At 37.6% G+C, this 22667-nt stretch overlaps 1 protein-coding gene across 3 annotated transcripts in view; it reads left to right on the forward strand.

The window, feature by feature from the left end:
• The first annotated feature begins 2774 nt into the window (after nt 1-2774).
• LOC102689998 (actin-binding protein WASF3) overlaps nt 2775-22667 on the forward strand; it is a 48530-nt gene continuing 28637 nt past the window's right edge. For all 3 annotated transcript variants that reach the window (XM_015351090.2, XM_006632611.3, XM_015351091.2), the window contains exon 1: nt 2775-2948. The gene's annotated coding sequence lies outside the window, so the exon portion shown is untranslated. The remainder of the gene's footprint in view (nt 2949-22667) is intronic.

Genomic DNA, 22667 nt, shown 5'->3' on the forward strand with positions numbered 1-22667 from the left:
ACTGTACATTATTAAATGCTTTCATCCTGTTCATTGTCATTGTGAGAAAAAGAAAACAATTTATGTTTGAGGTTAAGGGCAAATTCACCAGCATAGTGCAGTCAGGAAGGTCTGTTTACCTATTACCCTATTATTATTATCAGTAACAAAATTTGATGCCACATAGAAATAGAACTTAAAATATTAAAGTCTAAAAACTTTCCAGTTTCTTTTTCTATAAATAATTTTTGAAGTATTTCCCATATTTAAATAAATGTCTTTAAATAAAGATGCAGTAAAGTTACTGTAAATCTGGTTTGCATAACAAAACAAGCAGTTTAATTTTGATAACTTTTTTAAATAGAAAAATGGTACTGATCTTAACAATTAATATCAGCTATAAGGGACTTATTATTTCATGTTGAGTAGAACAGTTTGAGGCAGGACAGGAGCTTGTAAAATGCCCTTAAATTAACATTACACCTTTACTGAGGTTTATGGTTCGTTAATGACTAATCATATGGGCCAGCTGTTTGCTATCTGTGACATAGATAAGACAAACTGAATAACTGATCAATGGCACTGCTTAGGGGTAACAGACATTATGAGACATATAAGACTGAATATCAAATGCCGAATAGTTACTATATCATACCACTTGTAAAAAAACAGTTTCCAACAGAACATTTAACTCCAGAAAAATACATTATGAACATTGTTATTTTTATTTTGGTTAATTAAGTAACAGTACTCAATTTATTAAAGGTTTAAGATTTAAATAAAGATGTCATGCAATAGTGTTTAAGGGATATTTTAGCGATTGGAATATACTGTATTTTGTCCAGATGAACATTAAGCTATATGGCAAGCCTTTAAATTAAAACATAGCATTGCATTATAATATAATCAATAATGGCAATAATAGAGCATATTATAATGCTGACTGCCTCACAGGGCTGGGGCCCTGGATTCAATTTCAGACATATATTTCATTATATGTTCTTCTTGTGTTTGTGAGGGTTTCCTCCCACAGTCAAAAAACATACTGGTAGATTAACTGGCTAGGTATGAGTGCATGGGTGTGTCTGTGTATCTGTCCTGGGATGGACTGACATATGCCTGTTGCTTGGTGGGATAGGCTCCAGCTCCCCTGAGACCCAACATTGGAAGAGGCGGTTAGAAAATAGATGGATGGTAATCGGGACTTCATATACCACCTAAGGTCATACTAAATATTTTGCTTCATAGTTTGTAGGCAACCTAAAAAAGTCTATCAATATTACTAGACAGACAATGCTGCTAGAGTGTGTTAAAATATTTACATAGTTCCTGCTATTTACATGTCCTATGATATGTAATTATGATTTAATTATGATGTACAGATTTTATGCCATCAATATGATTTGAGATCATGCCATGTCATTTACCAAATTGCTTTATACCATACAGTGTCGCGGGAAGCTGGAGCCTACCTGGCAAGCAACAAGCACAAGGCAGGGTACACCCTGGACGGGTTGCCAGTCCATCACAGGGCAAGTGCAAGCCAATCATAGATGGGGACCATTTGGAGGCCATGGTAAAGGCTGAGGGGGGAAATTTGGTCCGGACACCAGGATAACTCCCTACTCTTATCGCGAAATGCGCGGGGATCTTTAATGACCACTGAGAGTCAGGACTTCAGTTTAACGTCTCTTCCAAAAGACAGCACCCACTTCAGTATAGTATCCCAGCCACTATACCAGGGCATTAGGACCCACACAGACCGCAGAGTGAACTGATCCCACTAACACCACTTCCAGCAGCAACCATAGCTTCCCAGGAGGTCTCCCATTCAGGTACTGACCAAGCTCAACTCTGCTTGGCATCAGTAAAAGTTAAGATAGTTAAGTGATAGATACTGTAAGATCAGTAGCCAGTTGTGAGTTGCAGGGTGATGATTTGAAATCATATATTCTTAAATATTTTTAAATACTCAACATCAGTTGAAAATCTTTTAATCCATTCTCACACTGACCTCTTTCAAATTGCCTGTTGAGCTCACATTAGCTCAAAAACTTATAAGGATGTTATGTTGTCGTCTTCATTTGTCCTCACTCTAAAGGAAAAATCTTCTTCTTACCCATAAACAAGTATCTTTATTCTAGTGAATGTGACATTTGTTCTACATAACTGACGCCTTCTGTTCTGTACCACATTCCTTAATCATACGTTATTCACAGTTTTCACAGTGACATAAGTTTCATTGCTTAGAAGTATTTTTAATTCTTCTGCATAGTCAGTTGTATCCTATGCATACACAAATACTATTCCTATTCATTTATTGGAGAAGAATGTCTTTGAGAAATTAGTGGATATTTTGAACATTCCCTTTCACTAACACACTTTTCTGATTTTCTCATCAACTGGAAAACTCTAAATAGATTTGTCAATGCAAAACATTTACTTCTTTTCCACGTGGTTGACACACAACTTTATATGCTGTACCTTCATAGGCCTGTCAGTAATATCTTTAACACGATAAGCCTTCAAAATCTATGCAGAAATCCTATTACAATTAAGAGGCCCTGTTGCTGGAGGCCTTTGTTACCACAGACATTATAATATAATAATCATTTAGTGGCCTAAATGATTTTTTGGTCTTTTGGAGACAGAAATTGGTCCTGTCAAAGGAGTCTTTAAAAACCATACTAACAATTTTGGTGTGTGTAAGTGTGCTTCTGCATATTGTGTAAGCGTGACACTGTGGGTGGTGGTCTGTGCGCCTTTTTCGCGCATGCTCCGTTCTCACTGCAGAATGCAAGGCGAGTCGATTCTCCTACAGAAACACATGCAGCTCCACCGAGCCCAGCTTCATGGCATCCATTCCCTGTTCCATCATGAAAATAACGGGAACTGATCACTACAAAGCATCGGATTTGTAATGTCTTAACACTTAAATAGAGAAAGAGAATAAAAACTGGTAACTAAAGGTAAGCGGTATATATGTTTAATCCTTGCCTGCTGATTCTTGAGCCTCTTATCAGATGGAATCCGGCTGCGAACCCCAAGTGAAAATTAAGTGATGCGATGCTGTTTGTATATAATATTGTACAGAGAGTACGATGGATGTTTTGCTTTAGGTGATGGCAATTGTACAAGTTTGGGGGATTAGTGATGTTTTGGCTTTATCCTCTAGCAGGGATACAATTTCCCACGGGCAAATGCCGTTTCGAGGTTAAGATGAAGATGATGCTCTAGAAATAGACAAGTAAATGCTCAGGTGGATATCCGTCTAACCCAGTGTCTTAAAGACCAGCAATCATTGCTTTTCAGGATTTCATTAGCAAGACACATCTAGCAGCTGGTTTAGCTGTGGGATAAATCGTAATTTCGTGTTCAAGTTAGTTACTTTGAATATGCTGGTTTATGTACAGTAATAAACCATACAAGGAATTCGAGGACAACTGATTATTTCAAAGCTAGCAGTGAATATAATAATAATTCCTGAAGAACTGACATTTTGGATAAAAAAATAAATGCTGGTATCTGTTTGATTCATGGAATTTGTAGCCAATCCCGTATTGATGTTGTAGCATTAATTGCTAAATACAACCTTTCTCACAATACGGTTCAACTAGTTTCAGTATTCCGAAATCATATAGTTTTATTTTGTTATTTTGTTTGAGTTTAAAAGCGTTCATGGAATATCGTTTGTTCATTTTATGTAGCAAACTACAAAGACGACTGAAATACAGTATTGTCTGTACTGTAAGACTGACTTTACTAGTTTACCATACCGGGGACAGCCACATTCTGGATTGTATAGACGACGTTACTGTATATTAAGTAACGCATTTTTATCGTACACAAGAATACACTTTTACTTTTAATCTGCAGAAGAAATAAGTTGAAATGGTTTGAAATTTGGAAATCTACAGGTTCTACTACTACTTTATTTAGTACTTCAAACAAGTCGCTGTAGATTATCTTTGCTAAATGTATTTTAATGCACATTAGTAAAATGAGATTTTAGGTAGAAATGCCAGATATTGTGCATGCATGTGATAGTATTCATAAATAAAGATAGAATATACATTTTTGTTATTTAAATATATTTGTTAAATTTATTAGAATTATTGGCTAAATTAGAAACACATTTGTCTTCAGCAATTTAACTAACAATTTCATATTTCTTTGATGCACTAAATGTCATTGTGCAGAATGTTCTTTCAGAATGCACAATTGTTAGTTCTATCTGAAATGTGAAATAGATTTTGCACACTTTTCACTTCATTCTAATACAGTAAGTGAGATATCTTTTAGTTTAAAGACCAGTATACTGCAGATTTTGTGTTGCTCACCAACACGGATTGGAGGCTTACTCTGTAGGAGGAGTTTGTATTTTACTACCAAAAGAATGCTTTGAGAGTTTATAAAGAACTACGTTGTGGGAATAGGTATATTCCACATAAATGTGTTCACAGTAGTGGTTGTTTTAAATAGTAAATAACAGGCTGGTTTACACAAAAACAGGTATGTGCAAAGTACCAAGTGTCATGCAGAAATATACAGGACTGACCCAGTACAGAGTTTTTTTTCACATAATCTCAATTACAGAATCATATTCTGTCTATTTTAAGAGATCAGACATAAGATTTAAACATGAGTAATGTTTTCCCATTACAACCAATCAAAGTTACCCGCTGGTTATTCTTAAGCTAGAGCAACATGGGCACACCAAGCTAAAAACCAAATGGAAATCTTGCAGTAATGTGATTACTCTAAGAAAAAGAACTGGATGTTAATTGACAGAGATTCCAGTACATAAAATGGTTAAAAAAATGAATGCCATATTTCCCTGTGTTACAGTAAAAAGGAAATCACATAAAAGTAAAAAACAAAATGCAAGGAAGAATGAAATACTGTTTATTCCTTTTTGATTATTTAGAATTGCCATTATTTTCCTTATATAACACAAAGTTGAAGCCATCAGTTGTCTTTGAGAGAAATCAGCACAGCCTTGCAGTGCCTCTAGGAAATCAGTAATGCAATGCTCCATGTCATGCTGCTTCTCTGAAAGAGAAAAGGCGAGGCTTGAATGTATCTGGGAGGTGTGACACAGCTTCTAGGAGCAGGGCCCTGCAGTATTGAAATGAGTACCCTTTGCAGGGAGGTAATTGTGTACAACTGTGACAAAGCACCAAGCAAAAATGCTCTTGTGAATGAAGTAGGGGCAAAAGGTCCTGCAGAAGACTGATCTACACCCGCACTCACAAAGCTTAAAGAATTCAATGTTATTTTGGCAGAGAATATTTTAATATGGCATGGCTGAGCACACAGGGCCTGGCCAAAGATGGGAGTTCCTGCCAAAGGTGTACATGCTTCAGACTTTTTGAATTTCAGAGGGATCATCCTGGATGGTTTTGGTCCTAGAATTTGGCATGTTGTCTGCATATGACAAAGAATAATCTGTCCTCTACAAGCCAGGCAGTCTTGTCAGTACATAATTGCACAGGGGGAAAAAAAGCTTTTCACCACTCAGCTCTATGACATGAACTCATTTTATGCCAAAAGTGAGGACTTCTGCACTGAGCCAGTGTGGAGCATTGATTCCAGATCCACCTGCATCTAAGCAGACATATCTGCTTTGCATACCTCAATGCCCTATATGTACTATGGTCCTCTTATGTGTTTACATTCCTCTTATACGTATCCCTGCTTGATATTGATCTATTTCTGAATCTTTCTTTTGGTTCTATGATAAAGGGTGATGCAACAAGTTGCAAAACAAACACTTAAAAAGTTGTCTTTTTGACTTACTGTCTGCATCTTTCCAAAACTATATTCTGTTGAATTTGGGTGATAATAGCTTTTTATACCTCAGTTACTTGAAGTTTGTGATCCAAAGCAGAACAGTTGGAAAATTAAGAAAAGCTAGGACCCTGCCTGTTTTATAAAACGTGTATAGTTAAAGTCTGACTTAAAACACAAAACATTGATTTGAGTTTTTAAGAGGCATTGTTGCGATATTTGCTTGTTCTTAAGTGGTTGGTTTTGTTAAATGTCACCCAATAGTTAATAGATGTCCATATTTTTAAATGTGTTTGTTGCAGATCAGCTGTACCATTCCGAAAGGTTTCGATGCTTATGCAGAAGGCTGATATTTACTTAACAGATGTGTAAGTCCTGTGGTGAAACACCATATTCTTTTGGTGATGATGATGTGTTTTTTTTGGCTGAGATCATTATTTCTAGACATGATTTTGTAGCAGATCACAGAATCTTGTTTTAGGATCAAACTGTACTAAATTGCACTAACCCTGTTTTTGTGTCTTTTTTATTTTAAGAAATAAGGTAGAAAATTACTGACAGCCATGAGCTGATAGAGAGAGGTGCAACTTGTCTGTTCCACAACTGGGTAGAATTCTTCTGGCATTCTTACAAAGTAGATTGTGGCATTGTGCTTTTAACTTTTGACCTGTCTGGGAAGTGATAGACTAATGGGTTTCTTAAAGCATCTTAAACCTTACATTATTTTGTACATCCTTTCAGCCTGCAATGTGACCAGGTTTGGGTTTTAACTATGCAGACTTCTATAACATGATCTTCAATTAAAAGGCCAGAGTTGAAAACTGCTTTTTGGTTTTTAAGATCAGCACTGTTTCTTCTGCCAAACCTTGAGGTCTCAGAACAGAATAAAATGTAGATTCTGACATTCTCTGAACAATTCCGTTTGACGACCTGAGTAACTAACTCCTCAAAGTAACCCTAGTCACTCTCTTAAGTATCATTCTGTGCTGTATAAAGGTGAAGTTTAGATGTTTAAGGGAAATTGTTTGAGTTCTGGAACTTATCACAGGAATTTTCACTTTATGAGTGGTTTTCTAGGATTAAGCTTGTGCAATGAGATATACAATATTTTAAAAATGTTTAAATATTATATAATTTGTAATAATAATTGTAATCGTTTTTCACAAAACAGGTTCGTGCAATTTGTGTGTACATACTGTATGATGCCTGTCTATAAAGGGTTCCATATTTCATTTAGTGTAACATTTTCATTTTTTGTACTTTGTTTTTCATTGCTTAACAAAAGTTGAGTTTGTATTCATTCATGAAGCACAACATTTTTCAAATTAATATGATTTTATATATTAATTACATTTATTGTAATAGATGTCAACATTAAAAGGTGATGTTTTCTTTGCAATATATACAGTAAATGTAGCCTGTATTATAGTATACATACAACTATTGTAAGTCAGGATGTACAGGATGCCAGTCCATCACAGGGCGAACACAGTGACACATGCACTTACACCAGGGCCAAATTTTCCATAAAACAGTTAACCTACTTATATGTTTTTGGACTTTGGGAGGAAACTGGGGCACCCATGGGAAACCCACACAAACATGGGGAGAACATACCTACTCCATACAGACAGCACTCCAGGTCTAGAATTGAACCGAGGTTATCAGCACTGTGAAAGTGCAATGCTAACCACTGCACCACCATTCTCTGTGTGTGCTACCGAAAGTGCAACATAATAACCATGCCATCTGGCATTTAATATTGCAGTGATTTTTGTATTAGTTGCACAGAACTGTCAGTTAGAAAGCAACCTAATGTTGACAATTGGACGCTAAAAATAAATCATATCATGTACTGCCTTACTTTGTGCTGTGGCCTTAATATTGCAGGCCGGCAGATCACCTGCAGCCCCAGTGTGTTGCAGAAACACACAAATCCCTGTGTCAGACAGTCCACACAGGCACTGGATCCCTGAGCCATGTGAACCTTTGGAGTAAAGATGAAGAACCAAAGGAAGGTTATTGATAACAGGAGGCCATTCAGTCTTTAATTTTCATTAATGATCCGAGGATTCCTGCAGGCTATTTGTACAGGATCCTGCTGAGCACGTTTTTTATCATGTAGTTTGGGTGTTGGTTCCAGATTCCTTCAATCTTGTGCGTAAAGAAATGGCTATGTCCTGTAGATCCTTAGGCTAGCATCCTGAGGTGTTTGCATTATCACTGATCTTGAAAAAGCTACTTCAGTTGTTCTTCAAACAAATCTTGTATGATCAGTATGATAGTTATACAGGGGCAAGATCTACAGTGTGTATAGAAAGTCACGACCCCCTTTCAAAATGTTCACCTTTTGTTGCCCTAAAGCCCAAAAGGAAGACAAATAAAATCAGACTTTTTCAGTTTTATTTACAAATTGTACCTTGCAATCTGAAAAAAGAAAGCAAAATTTCTGAAAAAAAGTAGAATAGCTGGGTTGGATATGAGAACACCCCCCTGAGTTAATACTTGGTGGAAGCACCTTTTTCTTGAATTACAGCCTTGAGTCTGTTTGGATACATCTCTACCAACTTTGCACACCTAGAGGGAGGAATATTTGCCCATTCCTCCTTACAGGATTGTTCAAGATCAGTTAAACTGCATGGGGACCATTGATGGACTGCCCTCTTCAAGCCATTAAAAAGATTTTCGATGGTATTTAAGTTACGGGCTCTGACTAGGCCACTCAAGGACATTCACCTTCCTGTCTTTTAGCCACTGTATGGTTGCTTTGGTAGTATGCTTTGGGTCATTGTCATGTTGAAAGGTGAACCATCTTCCCATTTTCAACTTCTTGGCTGAGGGCTGCAGGTTTTCTTCAAGAATATGCCAGTATTTTGCACCATCAATCTTCCCTTCTATCCTGAAAAGTGCTCCAGTCCCAGCTGAAGAGAAACGCCCCCACAACAGTATGCTGCCACCACCGTGCTTTACTGTAGGAATGGTGTTCTTTGGATGGTAAGATGTATTGGATTTTTGCCAGAAGTACCGTGTTGAATTCCAGCTTTTGGTCTCTTCTGACCACAGCACCTTTAAGGTGCTTTTTAGCAAAACATGAACACTTCTTTTTTTAAGAAGTGGCTTTTTTCTTGCCACCATCCCATACATGGATCAAGCCCAATTTAATTTGTCATACAACACAAGATACAAATTTTGAAAGGGGGTGGTGACTTTCTACACCCACTGTACCTTGTAGTTAAACAAGATCTGTCCTTAATGGTTATTTCCCAGGATGTAGTTTTCATGTAGATGCTCTCCTGATTTGGCTCTCAGATTAAAAAAAAAAATAGTCTGTAATTCCCTGTCTCGTTTGTCACCTTGTTTCTAAATGCTTTCTACATTTGCTATTTTCCAGTCACAACTCCAATCATAATACAGTCATCCCTTTACTATAACTCGAGTAAGAACTGTACAATATTTAAAAATATTCATAAAATGCGACACATGTCAGCACTCCCCTGGTACCTTTTGCGTTTTTGTGCAGTTACAAATGGAGCTAAAAGATCCCACCATGAGGAAGGATGCTCTGAATTAAATATTAGAGGTACCCTCAATGCACAGCATATTCTAACATCATATATTCCTCACCATGAAGTGAATTTAAGTGCAGATTTCTGAAAAACAGTTATATTCTTCCCAGGTGTTGTAATTTGCTACACTTGACAGTATACTGAAATTTTTCTTCCCATATTTTAGATACCCTAAGCTCATCTCTCATTGCTTTCAGGATATGTTGTCTCACATGAACTGTTTTTTACAGTATGAGCATATGTTTTACAGAACCCTGTTACAAATCTTAAAATACACAGGAGCATTTGTAGTATGTGATTACACACTTTGCATGTTTTTGAATGTTTAGTTTTTTTGTGGGTGTCAGCAGTGCACAAAAACATCACAGGTGGCTGTGGCTTTCAAAAACTGCAAAAATACTTAAGCTGATTTCTTACTTGACAATCAATATGCATATTTAACCATAGTACTCTAATTAATGTTCTGGCTGTCGCCTTTATTAAAAAAAAAATCTTTAAATTGACAAAAAGAGCTTTGTGACGTGAGCTCAGTAAAACTAATTGGTATCATTACAGTTTGACAGGAAAGAGGTTAACATTTTCTCAGTATTTGCTGCAGAATGAAAACTTTATTCACTTAATTCACTGCATTGTGAGGGACTGCCTCTAAATCTGTGCTTTGTACCCTGTACACCAGAATGACCATCACATGGGCTCATGGTTCATTAGATGTGATTCTGCTGATGGAGACACATTAATTGTGGGAAAAGTTCAGATGGAAGGTTCTGCTCTAGGGCAAAAGAGAGGTGTACAGTAGATAACCAGTTTCCTCTTCTTTTTATGTTATACAGTAATAACAGTGGTATTAGGTCAGTTTGTCTTTAGCATTTTCTATGTTGTTACAGTATAGTTTTTTCTACAGTATCCAAGACTTTAAAGTTGTATTTTTTCTTCAGTGAAAAGGACACTGTGGTGTGACGTCTGTGGTGTGCTTTGCAGAGCACTATATGGTAACTTCTCCATGTATACCCTAAACCCAGAAAAAAACATTAACTGAAAATCTTAAAAATCCCCAATACAGGATTTTATATTAAAAATGGAGAACTGTTGCTATTATCTAAAACTATTTGCAGTATACTGGTTTGTGTACATGTTTTAGATTTAAAATATTGTGCAAAAATGTAAGTCAAATTATTTTAGCCTAGAATAAGATTTATAATAAAATAAATTTAAAATAATAATTCTAAAATGGAGTACTAAGTTTAAAGGTTGAGTTTGTGAACCACACTTTTCCTTTATTATCTCTGCTATTTTGGAGACCAGTCATCAGGTCTAATTCTTTAACTGTGAACCCAGTAAGTCTCAGCTACATTTTGTAAATATTTACTGCTTAGATGAGTGCAGGGCCTGAAAAGATGTTGCATAGGAAAGTTGAAGAGATCTTTTACAGAAATCAAAGCAGACCTTTTTCAGAAACAGAAAGCCTAATTATAATTCACTAATTATAATTATTATTATAATTAGTGAATCGACCACTGAAAGCAAACAGTGGCCTCAGACATGGGAAGGTTATTTGGCCCATCTAGCTTATTCAGCTGCTAGTGACATTACGCTTTTTTCTAAAAAAAAAACATCAGGTTGTTTCATGAAAGATCCCAGCAGAAAAGCTTCTAGAAAATCCAGTAACTGGCTAGTTAGTGTTGGTGCTTTTTTTTTGCTTTGTGGCTGCGTGATCCAAGGTGATCCTAGCATCTAGCTTTCACCTTAATGCATGGTTTACATGGTTGAGTTGCTGCAAAATATCCTGATAATATAGCAATGTGTGAGTATTCAGTGGGTCTTATTTGCTGTTTCAGGATCGTTCATTTTATCAATTTATCATTTAGTGAAATCTCTGTGAGCAGGACTATTTTACAATTAGACTATTCAGATGAGATGATTTGTTCCTTTATCAGTGAATACGGTTTGTACGTTTTTTTTCTCAATATTTACTGGTCCATTGAAATCGTGTATTGAGAAAAGCTCTGTTAAATTTGGTCAATAGTTCGTTAAAAAATGGTTGAAGTTTGCTATCAATGTAGAATTCTTAAAAATGTGTAGATAGAAAATGGTTTCCAGTCTTCCACATGAAATACTCTGTGATAGAGCGGTGGAATGTGACTACTTAGTTGTTAATCCTAAACCCAAATTATGTAAAACTGTGTACAAAAGAAGCACGAAAATAACATGCATTCAATCAACAGACTGGGTAAGTTGCCATGGTTTCTTTTCATCTTTTGAAACTCCTTTATAAACATGAGTACTGTGCTGGTAGCTTGTCTGCAGAGCCTGGTGTACAAAACAATGTCATCAGATGACATCTTGTAATCAACAAGTTTTCTGGACAAAGAAGTATGCACAGAATAACCTTATTCAATACTGCTATGAAAAAAGTGAAGTCCTTAGCAAGCATTAGTATGCTTATATTCGCATCATCTACAGTATCCCTAATTTTGGAAGCCCTAAATCTACTAGGTCCTTAGCTACAGTAGGAATAAGAATTATATATAAATAGAGATATTTTGTACAATATGTGCAATTTAGATTTTCAGTGCAGTGTCAGCAGTACTGAATTTCATTACTGAACATACTGTATTTTCTAGATAGAGAAATTACATAATAGTAAAAGGTGTACAAGCACACCTGCTTTGTGGTTTATACAGTACAACAGACCAATAATAAAGTGAAGTAATGTATACTTTTATAGCGACAATTGATTTGAATGACCTGCTGTTAGATCTCATATTAGACTTTTTAAAGTCCTTTGAAGAGAATGTCACATCATCAGGAGCTGAGTGGTACCATCTGTCCTTTTCTTATCCTGTGGCAAAGCCATTTTTGTAACCTTTACCAATTTATTGCTGGAATTCTGAACCCACTGTGAGGAATTCTCTGGAGTATCAATAAACGGATGTTTTTATCTCTCTTCTTAACCTTAACGTTGTTTACACAACCTTTTGTTTCACCCTTTTTTATTTCAGATTCAAAATATTAAAACAGATGTGTGATGCAAAAGCAAAAGCCTTAAGGGACCATCCTGTCCTATTTCTTGTGGAACTAGAACGAACGAAAGCTACTGATGGTCGAGACTGAGTTTTAATGTTTTTCCCTTCCATCTCTTTGTAGTTTCTTGTAACTCCTCTATTGTTGCGATGGGCAACAGAGCATGCAAGCTTTCTCACAGGTTGCCATAGCAACCGTCTCAGAATGCAAGCACTTCAGAGTTGGCCACAGAGAGACGGCTGCAAGCCAGCTCAGTTTGTGTTCCTTCACAGCCCTCTGATACCACACTATTCTGGAACAGCTTTAAAGGGATAGTTTATTTTCCTGAAAGATATGTAGGTTACACTTAGATGTATGTTTTATTGTTATTTAGTCCAGGAAATCTAGGAACATTATTTACTGTAATATTTTAGAACATTCAGTGATACAAAAAAAGTGAACATGTATTTCATAACAGTACTGTATTAATGTATGATAAAATTATATTTATTTAGACTTAATATTTACACATGTATTGTGCAGTACTCCATAGAATTAATTATGTCTACCTTGAAAACAAAATCCAAACACTTTCATTTAGCAAGTATTCTAGATTCAGTGATGCCCTATAGGAATTTAATGAGTAGCATGTTGCTAGCTGTATCTCTCTGTAGCCAAATCCATTCAGAGACTGAGTATTTAGTAAGACCTCAGTAGCTGTATAAAACTAGTCTGTGTCACATCTAAAAAATCCAAGTCAAGGATTCCATGTAGTGAAAAGCAACGCTGTGGTGTGGGACAGCCAACTTTCATATGAAATGTTCCCTGATCCTCTCCACACATACCCGAAGTCACCTTTATGTCTTTTCTTAAGACATCACAGAATACGCTCTATGGTTTGCCCCCTAAACCTTATAAAAAATTGGTTTTGATAGCAGTCATGCTGCTTTTAAACATTGCTGTTACCATGCTGCACTGATTGCCAAAAGATCATGTCCAATATAATGGCAATTGGTGTGACATTTTAATCACATAATCTGCATGATAAATTTGCTAGGAAATGGTGAGAAAATCAAATCAATTATGCTTTCCACTGACTCTGAATTTGCTCTTGCGATGTGCGTCCTTAACACTTTCTTATTATACTGCCTTTCATGCGCCTTATTAGCATGCTGGTAACCACAGTAGGTTTGGGAGAGAAATATAAAAGCACTGTGTCAGTGTTATGTTAAGGGGATTTTTTGTCATTCATGATCTTAGTTTTCCAGTATCAGTGGAATATCTCTCTATTATGCCACAGTTCCTGAGATGCTCAAATCCCATGGAACATTCCTTTAAATGTGATCTAAACACATATTTGAGTAAAATCTGCTTTTTCAGAGATATATGTAACATACTGGACATTCTTTAATAGCAGGGGCAAAGTTCAGTAAATTCAATTTCTATTGATTGAATTTGATGTGCTTCAATTCCTGTCCATTTTCTCATTTGAAGCTGTTGCCAGGCTTAAAGGCAAACGCTGCTAGATCAGATTTACATAGTTGGTACACTCACATACTGTATGTATGTTAGCTTGTTCAACAGAACTCTTATTACCCCTTTTTATCACCTTAGCTGTGAGAAAAAAAACTACAAACTGGAAACTGCTCTTTCTGTAATATTGTAGTCAGTGTTTCTTTGGAGTTGAGGAAGACACATTAGTTTCTGACTCAATGCGTACATACTGTACTGTTCTCACAGAAGGAATAAGGCTAGAGGTATTTGTGAGAACAAAATACTTCCAGTCCTTCACTTGTTGATTGCATTTGATGGTCAAGCGTGACTTTCTGTCTCCTTTTCTACTAATTTAATAATTGTCAGCAAATTTCTTCTCCAGGTATTGTCCAAAATAAAACAAAATCGCACAAAGGAAACTATAGTACTATAGGAAAGTAAATGTTAGCTTATATCCTTAAGCCTGGTTCTGTGAAAGAGAAAACCAACTATAGGGATATTGTTTCTCACAAGGAAAGGGATGGGTTGAGTCATTTTGTAAGGAGCATGATGCCCTATTTCTTCTTGATTTCCCGAGGAGATGCAGGGCTAGGACACCCACTTCTCTTCCTAGGAACAGTAACAGCTTAACATCTTCAGAATGACTTTTTTCAGATAGCAGGTCTAGAGGAGTAACGTTTCATCTTACAGCAAAAAAAACAACCTGCCGGAAAATATGCCAATGCCATCATATACAGTAGTAGGCCTTAGCAGGTTTCAGTTTTGCCAAGACTAATATATCTAGGCATAGTTTGCAAATGTCATGCTGTCTCTAAAACACAAAGACAGCCTCAGATCAGCCTCATCAATGTGGTAAAACCTAGAGAAAGTGTGTACTGTAGCCCAGCTACAGCAGCAGAACATACAGTATGTGGGCTTGTTTAGGACTACTGTTCTTTCTAATTTATATCAATGAACTAGATTATGGTTTACTTTGTAAATGAATCAAGCTTGCACATGATACCAAACTAGAATTAGCAAACATAATAGAAACACAGAAGCTCCAAAGAAAAATGTATAAAGACTTAGACCAAATTCAGGACTGTAAATTCAACACTTGGCAGATGACTTGTGCAGGCTGCACTAGACTACAGACTACATACTAGAAAAGCAAAGTGCAGATGTCAGGGCTTCCTGCAGTTGTATGCAGGCTAGGGAAGCCACCTGGCCAAAAATCAGTGCCATCTGGCCAAAGAAATCCCTAAATGCCGATAAAAAGTACACAAGAATACATACGGAAATATTGTTTTGTAGTAATACACAACATAATTTGCCAGCTTGTAGCCAAGATAGTACATACTATAATCACATAGCTATCAAATCTCATGCAATCTCATGCATTGCATGCAAATCTCACTGTCTTATGCTTTGGTCTGAAAATCTCATGTATAGATTAATTAAAAAATGAAGTAATCAGTGTAAAAGACAACTGATGTTGTGTCTGTATGTAAAGGAAAGTAACCATCAATACAAATACACACAGTTTTTAATGGTTAATTATACCCATTGGGGTTCTGGAACCTCTGAGAGCTGCTGTATGTTAGAAAACACAGGTTTTTCTCACAGCAGAATCATCGGGTCATCAGGACAAAAACTTTTTGTGTCCTTTTTGCGCTTGCCTCTTAATTTCCAGAGTTAAAAAGACTTGTTACCTAAATGAGTGCAAAATAATAAACAGCGTCTCAATAGCAAAAATAACACTATAATGGCTTGATGCATAAAGAAAACAGCAAATTCCAATGAATTTCATGGGTAACCTACATCGTTAATGAATCCTATTGTATATAATCAAACTAGTTGTTGTGGTGAAATAATGTCTTGTTCAGGGTAATCTTGTTTGGTTACAATAATAAGATAGCTAGTTTGTTGGCAGGCTAGTAGAGTAATCTAGATGTTAGGTAGCTATCTGGGGGAGGTGGAAGAGGATAGCACCTGGCCTAAGCTTTTTTCTCTGAGAAATCCTGAGATATTTAATACACAGTAAACTCCAAATTTGAAGAGTCTACAGTACTTAAGAGGATAACGTAGTGTTTAATATAGACACACCATTTTCATTTAAAAAGGCAAACAGATTAAAGTGTAAAAATTTAATCAAGGGGTGTTATGTCAAAGTTATGCAATGCACTATTTAGGCCTTATTTAGAATATTGTGTACAAATTTGGTCACTGCCATTTCATAAAGTATTATGAAAGTATTCTCTGGAATACTACAAAATGGATGCAAGCAAGGCTGTGTTCACAGTAGAAAATATACAGTATCACCAGCAAGTAGGGGGATGTGAGGCCTGGAGCCCCCTTGATGATTGATCGCGGATGCCACAGACCTTTTGTCCGTCAAAATAAGCACCTAAAGGAAGTGCCAGTGGATGAAAGTGTCACATAAGCCGAATCCTACTCCCGTGGAGCATGTAGTTTAAGACCCTATGCAGGACGGTATATTCCGGAAGTGACTGGAGAAGGACATCAGGGAAGATATGGCGAGGAATGGACAGAATGAAGGAGAGGGGTGCGGTGAAGACAGTGATCCAGTGCATGGAGAGAACACAGGCGAACGAGTCCGAGCAAGGGAAGTCCAAAAAGGGAAAACAGGGCGCAGTCCAGCGTCCAGGTACTGGAAGATCCATCCAAGACAAAAACAGTTAAAAACAAGAACTAGGGAACCGGGACGTGGAACCAGGAACAGGAACACAGAAGTTAAAAACCATAACGAGACCAAGCGCTCCGAGTCACGGATTTTGATGGTCAGAACGCCGTGTTGAAGCCATCAGGCCACTCTTGGACCCACTGGTAGGCGAGCTTCCAGGCATCTGTCTTCCAGTGCTGAGCCCTGAACACCAGAGACGCCAGACTTAAATAATAAAGAAGGAAACAGGGTACAGATGACAAATAATACAAGGTGGGAGTGCCCTCTAAAGGAGGGATGACGATCATGACAGAAAGTCCAGGACATCAATGTGCTTAAATAGCCAATTCCAATTTACACTTCCAGCCATGATAGAAGGGGTCCATGGTACCGCTGCTTCTGTGGAGAAGGAAGAACACTACTAGAGGAACACCAATGAGGAATCTGGCTTGGTCCCTCCTCCAATGACTGCATTCCTGCTAGAGCATGACCCTGCCTCCTGGTGGAGCTGTCCTGACCAAGTGATTTTGAGAAGAGTTTTCAAGTTCTTGCAGCCTTTAAAAGATTAGCCATGAGGCCTTCTTTCTACTACAGCCAGGGACGCTCATTAAATGTGTTCAATTGTCTCAGGCTTTTCGTCCACTGAACCCAATTTACAAAAGAACAGAATTAATAACATTGGATGGTGACGTTTGTGTAGAGTCTTGTCTAGAGGCCGTAGAGTAAGTGGCACAAACACTAGAATATGCCCTGCTCATAAGCTCTGTGGACTTAATATGTGTCATCCAACAGCTTTCATCATCACTGAGCATTGCAGTATCTATATTAATTAATGCATTTCTTGAGGCAACACTGTAAGAGTATACTATTAAAATGCAGAGCCCTGTCTAAAGGACAAGGTGAATTAAAGTAATATTTTGTGTGCTCGGTGACATCTACAGTGCAATAGCTCAGCGACAGCCGTGGCTTTTTAGAGAACGCCATGGCACATTAGTGGAGAGCACAGCAAGGAGAGGTTGCTTGGTCAGTTCCTATTAGCCTGATGGGAAGAATTCACTGAACCCCGCATGCTCAGAAAAAAGGCTCTCTGGCAATGTTCCTTCACAGTGAAAAAGCTTTTAACATCTCACTAATAGCAGCTCTGCTGCCTGCACTCGATTTGATTTAAAAACAGGAGTTTAGGTTTTTTTTTATTGCTGGATCTGCTGTAACTGGTTTATAGTGACATTAAAAATAAGAGTTTAGATAGTGGAATGTGAGAATATCATTCACAACCTGCTGACGTGCTTCCTGTTTTGTGCACCATGTTAAAGTCCGACCACATCAATGTTCCTCAGCTCAGTCAAAGTGAGCAAAGTGTATGTTTCAGATGATTATGAAAATGTAGATGAGAGGAGGTTCTGTTCAGCTTCCAAACTTTTGTGGAACTTGATCTTAGTATACCGCTGTATGACAGTGTTGGTTTTGGCTGATTGTGGCTCTCCATCTGAGTGCAATGCCTCAACTTGCCCTGATAAACTGCTTCATTAATCTTTCTAAATATTCCACTAGCATTTCTATTGTGGCTTTCCTTTTAGTATGTTAAAGAATTCCTTTGTTACTAATAAAGACATTTTTATGAGACCCATAATAATTCCAGCCTGTTTCCAGTGCCATAGCCTGGGGTTAGATTTGATGTTAGTTTCTAATAAAAGTTGCCCTATTGTGTTCTTTAATAGACCTAAATCTGAATGTTCAAGGAGTGCATTAACCATTGGTACTTGTAATGTTAGAATTAGCCATCTGGAGTGTTTTGTGTAAGGCTTTTTATATTTAATACAAGTGTATACTTTGAGTGATCATTATGTAAGGCGGAATGACTTTTAATGAGCCACTATTGAACAATTCATAGCCATCTACGATATTGTGCTTCCACATGTATCCCAAATACAGTATGAGGCGGCACATTAAATGATGTAATTGATAAATTTGGTGCTTTATCACCCTTCTAGAAACCACATTCTACTTTAACTTCACTATGTTTCTTATGTATTCTTGTGTATGTTTTTATACATTCCCTTCTGACCCTTTCCCTTCTAAAAATCATGTTTGCTATGGAAATAAGCCCCCTTGGCAGTGAGCAGCTTATTGGATACACGGATGACTGGATGTGCAGTGCTCTACTTTGTATAAATAAATGATTCATAGTAGGAGTTAGAAATACGTTACAAAATACCCAGTAGTGTTTAGTGTTGTAGAATATTGGAAAGTTTAAGATTAAAATGTTTAACCCTAATGGACAAGGCATAAATAAATTCTGTGATACAGGAGATTATATAGATTTTGTGATAAGGAGAGTTTTTCTTGTTGTAGAGAGGGGACAGAAAAATGCATGATTGTTTGTTTTTGGGGTAAACCTGGATATCCCTCCTATGAGCCTAATATTGTGACTCAGATCCATCCATCTGTTTTATCCTCAGTATCCAACACAGGGTCATGGAGGAGCTGCCGCCTGTACCTGCAAGCAATGGGCTGGATACACACTGGATGAGATGCCAGTCTATTGCGGGGCACACAGAGACACAATCACCCAGGGTCACTTTCCCTACCAGTATGTCTTTGGACTGTGGGAGAACACCAGAGCACCTGAAGGAAAACCACCCAAACATGGGCAGAACATACAAACTCCATGCAGATAGCAGCCCAGATCTAGAACTGAGTATAACGGGAGCCGGTCCTCACTCCCATGAAGTGCGTAGTTTAGGACCCTATGCAGACAGTATAATCTGGAAGTGACTGGAGTAGGACACCAGGAAAAAAACAGCAGGATCAGGACGGGATGACAGACAGGGGGTTTTGACAACAGTGATTCAGTGCTCAAGGGGAATGGCGCAGGGAAACAAGTCTAAAACAGTCCAAATAGGGAAACCAGGGCACAGTGCAATATCCAAAACCGTGAGGTCCATCCAAGACGACGACAAGAATAAAAACAAGGAACGGGGACATGGAACCAGGAACAAGGAAGTTAAAAGAAGAGTAATGAAGACAGGCGCTCCGAGCCAGTTTCATGCCAGTTTCTTGTCATTTAATGTGTTTCAACAGTAATCAAAATATCAAAGTATGTTTTGCAATGTTTTGTAGCAGAATTAAAGATTTTAATAATTAAGAGATAACAACCGTGATTCATAGTAAGTTGGTGGTGCCTGAGATAAGAAACTTTAAAGGGACATTTGTGATGGAAGGTTCATTACAAATATGTCTTTTTTGATGTGTAATTTCAAGTGTCCAATGATTTCATTTTAATGTTTTTTCCTAGTATTCTTGGCACATGTCCTTGAAGCTTCACCTCACTCATGTTACAGTACTCAGATGAGAGATGTAGTCTGCGTAATCAGTTTGTGATTGTATCTTGTGGCTTTGCTCCCTGGTAAGTTCTTCTTTTCCGTGAAGTGCATCAGTGGAAGATGGTCATAGTGGTGCCATGGGCATGGTCACCAGATGTGCACCTACTGTGCTAACCTTCAGACAAAAGTGTCTGTTTTGTCCATTTGTAACAACTAGTATGGAAATCCACACTGGGACATGGTCATCATTTTTCAAACTTTATTAACCAGATATTACATTGATAGACTACTGCAGTTTGAAATAGCATTATAAAATGTTGTATGTACTAACATACATTTTTTTGTTTTTAGAAAGTAGTATTAGGGTTAGGCGCAGAGCTGCATCAGTGTGCCAATGGCAAAGGAGCACGTATAGGTTAATTTCACACTGAAAGGTAGAATGAAAAATCTATGTTTTGACAGTTGAGCTTCCTACTTGTTCTCTTACTGAACCTCTTCAGACTAAATCTGCTGTGACCTAAGATACCTTCTACTAAAGCTTAATTGCTCACCCCTGAAGAGGGCTGAACAGCAGAACTCTTTGTAATTTTCTGCATGGACCTAGCCACTGTTTGTTATTTATTAATTTATTACGTTTCACAGTGGGATTTAAATTGTAAAGCCTTCCAGCTAAAGAATTAAAGAAAAGCAATGTTGCAGCATAACTAGTAGTTTTGCAGTTTCATTATATAGAAATCCATTTTATTATAACAAACACTTAAAGAAATAACAGTGCTCCCATGTTGATGGGCCCTTGCTGAGATCCATAATTAGGACACTGTATACTTTGTGTTTCACATCTCATTAGTTTTTTTAAGGCACAGCTATTAAATAAATATATCTAATAAATGATGTTTCATCACATTTAAAACATTATTCTATTTCAATTCTGTATTTTCTAACATTTTTGTTGTTTAGAATATACTATTCAACACAGATTATAAAGAAGAGAGCACAATAAGACAGCCAAAAGAAAAAAAAACAGAACTTGAACTTGAACTTTATTGCCATATTGCCATAGGTAACTATTCAGATTGAAGCTAGTAAATTTACAGTAGATAATCCTTGTCTAGGTTGAGAAAGTCCTTGCATGTAATGTAAATGAACAATGTAATTTAGCAGTGTTTCTTTTTATGGGAAATGTACCCCGCTGACAGACAGGAGACCAGAATAAGAAGTGTGAATGTTGTGAGGTGGAGAGTAGGAGGATAATAGCTCAGACAGGTACTGAGGTGCCAAGCCTCATACTGTGGGTGAGCATGAGGATTTAGAAGTCAACACAAAACCTAACAGGAAGCCAGTGCAAGGACTCCAGGATAGGAGTAATGTGATCCCTTGCACTAGACCTGGTCAGGATTCTGGCAGCCGACACCCAACCCCACAACTGAGATAGCTCAACGTCAAAAGACTGATAACAGGTTGTGAATCGTGAATGTTGGGCTGTGAATCCAAAACTGTGAATATGGGGCTCATTGATATGGTTACGCTGCTAAATCCAATACCTGTTGCATGAAGGTATTCTAGTTCCATTAATATCCCAAGTACGCCTGTGACAGAGAAGGTCAAGGTCAATCTACTGTATATTGCACCAATTTACATCAGAGGTGTCAAACTCATTTACTATGGCAGCCTTACTTGTATTTGTTTAAAATACTTCAGGCGGGCCATCCATACCATAAATTGCTGAAACACAATTTGTCATGGGAATAGGATAGTGGCTTGGGGGGTTATGTTTACTTGACTTTGTTTAAATAATGGCCAGGGTTTGTCAGGTGTGGTGCCTTTTCTCTCTGTTTATCTCTTCCTTTAAGGGTTCCCTGGTCTGTAGCACGTAAATTACAGCAGGCAACAATCATAACAAATTAAACGATACACTGTCTAGACACTGGTCAATTACCACACAGTCACAAGTGGCACACTAGATGTTTGGGAGTGCTACGCAGGCTGAAAGCAGACCTAGAATAGAGGGACAGAGAGGAAAGACAGGATGAGGGAAGGAGGGACAGAGCACTGAGACACATGGTGAACCCCCCCCCCATGATTACCTAGACTGCCCATCCCTCATTCAAGTTTTGGAGTCCTGACCCAAACATCATAAACCTTGGCCAGTGGAGGCCAGATACAGAGAGGCAAAGGTGCTGCCTCTTCCCCGATACTATGTCCGGAATTCTTATGCCAGAAACCTGACAAGGTCTAGTGCAAGTGATCACATTACTCCTATCCTTGAGTTCTTGCACTGGCTTCCCAACAGGTTTCGTTTTGACTTCAAAGTCCTCATGCTCACCAACAATATAAGGCTCTGTATGGTTTGGCACCTCAGTACCTGTCTGAGCTACTATTCTTCTACTCCCCACCTTGCAACATTCGCCCTTCTAATTCTGGTCTCCCATCTGTCCTTCAAGCCCGTCTACACTATGGGTGACAGAGCCTTCTCCTGTTATGTCCCAAAACTCTGCAACTCTCTGTCCAAGGATATCAAAGAGTCACCTTCTCTAAACTCAAAATCTTCTGCTTTAGAAGACCTTAACTTAACTGGTTCTTTTATTTTCCCCTTTGCTCCTTCTGTATTCCGTTCCCTCATCTTGTGTATATTTCTTTTTCATTGATGTTGTTCAGTAAGGTGCTTTGGGAAGCTACCTTTAAAGGCACTATATACATTATTACTATTATTTTTTTTTAAATCAGGGGAAGTATAATGAAATATGTTGTATGGGACTATTGGGACTGAAGAAGATACTATAGGTAGTCTATAGGTAGTATATAGTCTATAGTCTATACTACCTACTGTATAGCATATACTGTACTATCTACAGT

The sequence above is a fragment of the Lepisosteus oculatus genome, chromosome 8 (genome assembly GCF_040954835.1).
Source record: "Lepisosteus oculatus isolate fLepOcu1 chromosome 8, fLepOcu1.hap2, whole genome shotgun sequence".
Classification (NCBI taxonomy): Eukaryota; Metazoa; Chordata; class Actinopteri; order Semionotiformes; family Lepisosteidae; genus Lepisosteus; species Lepisosteus oculatus.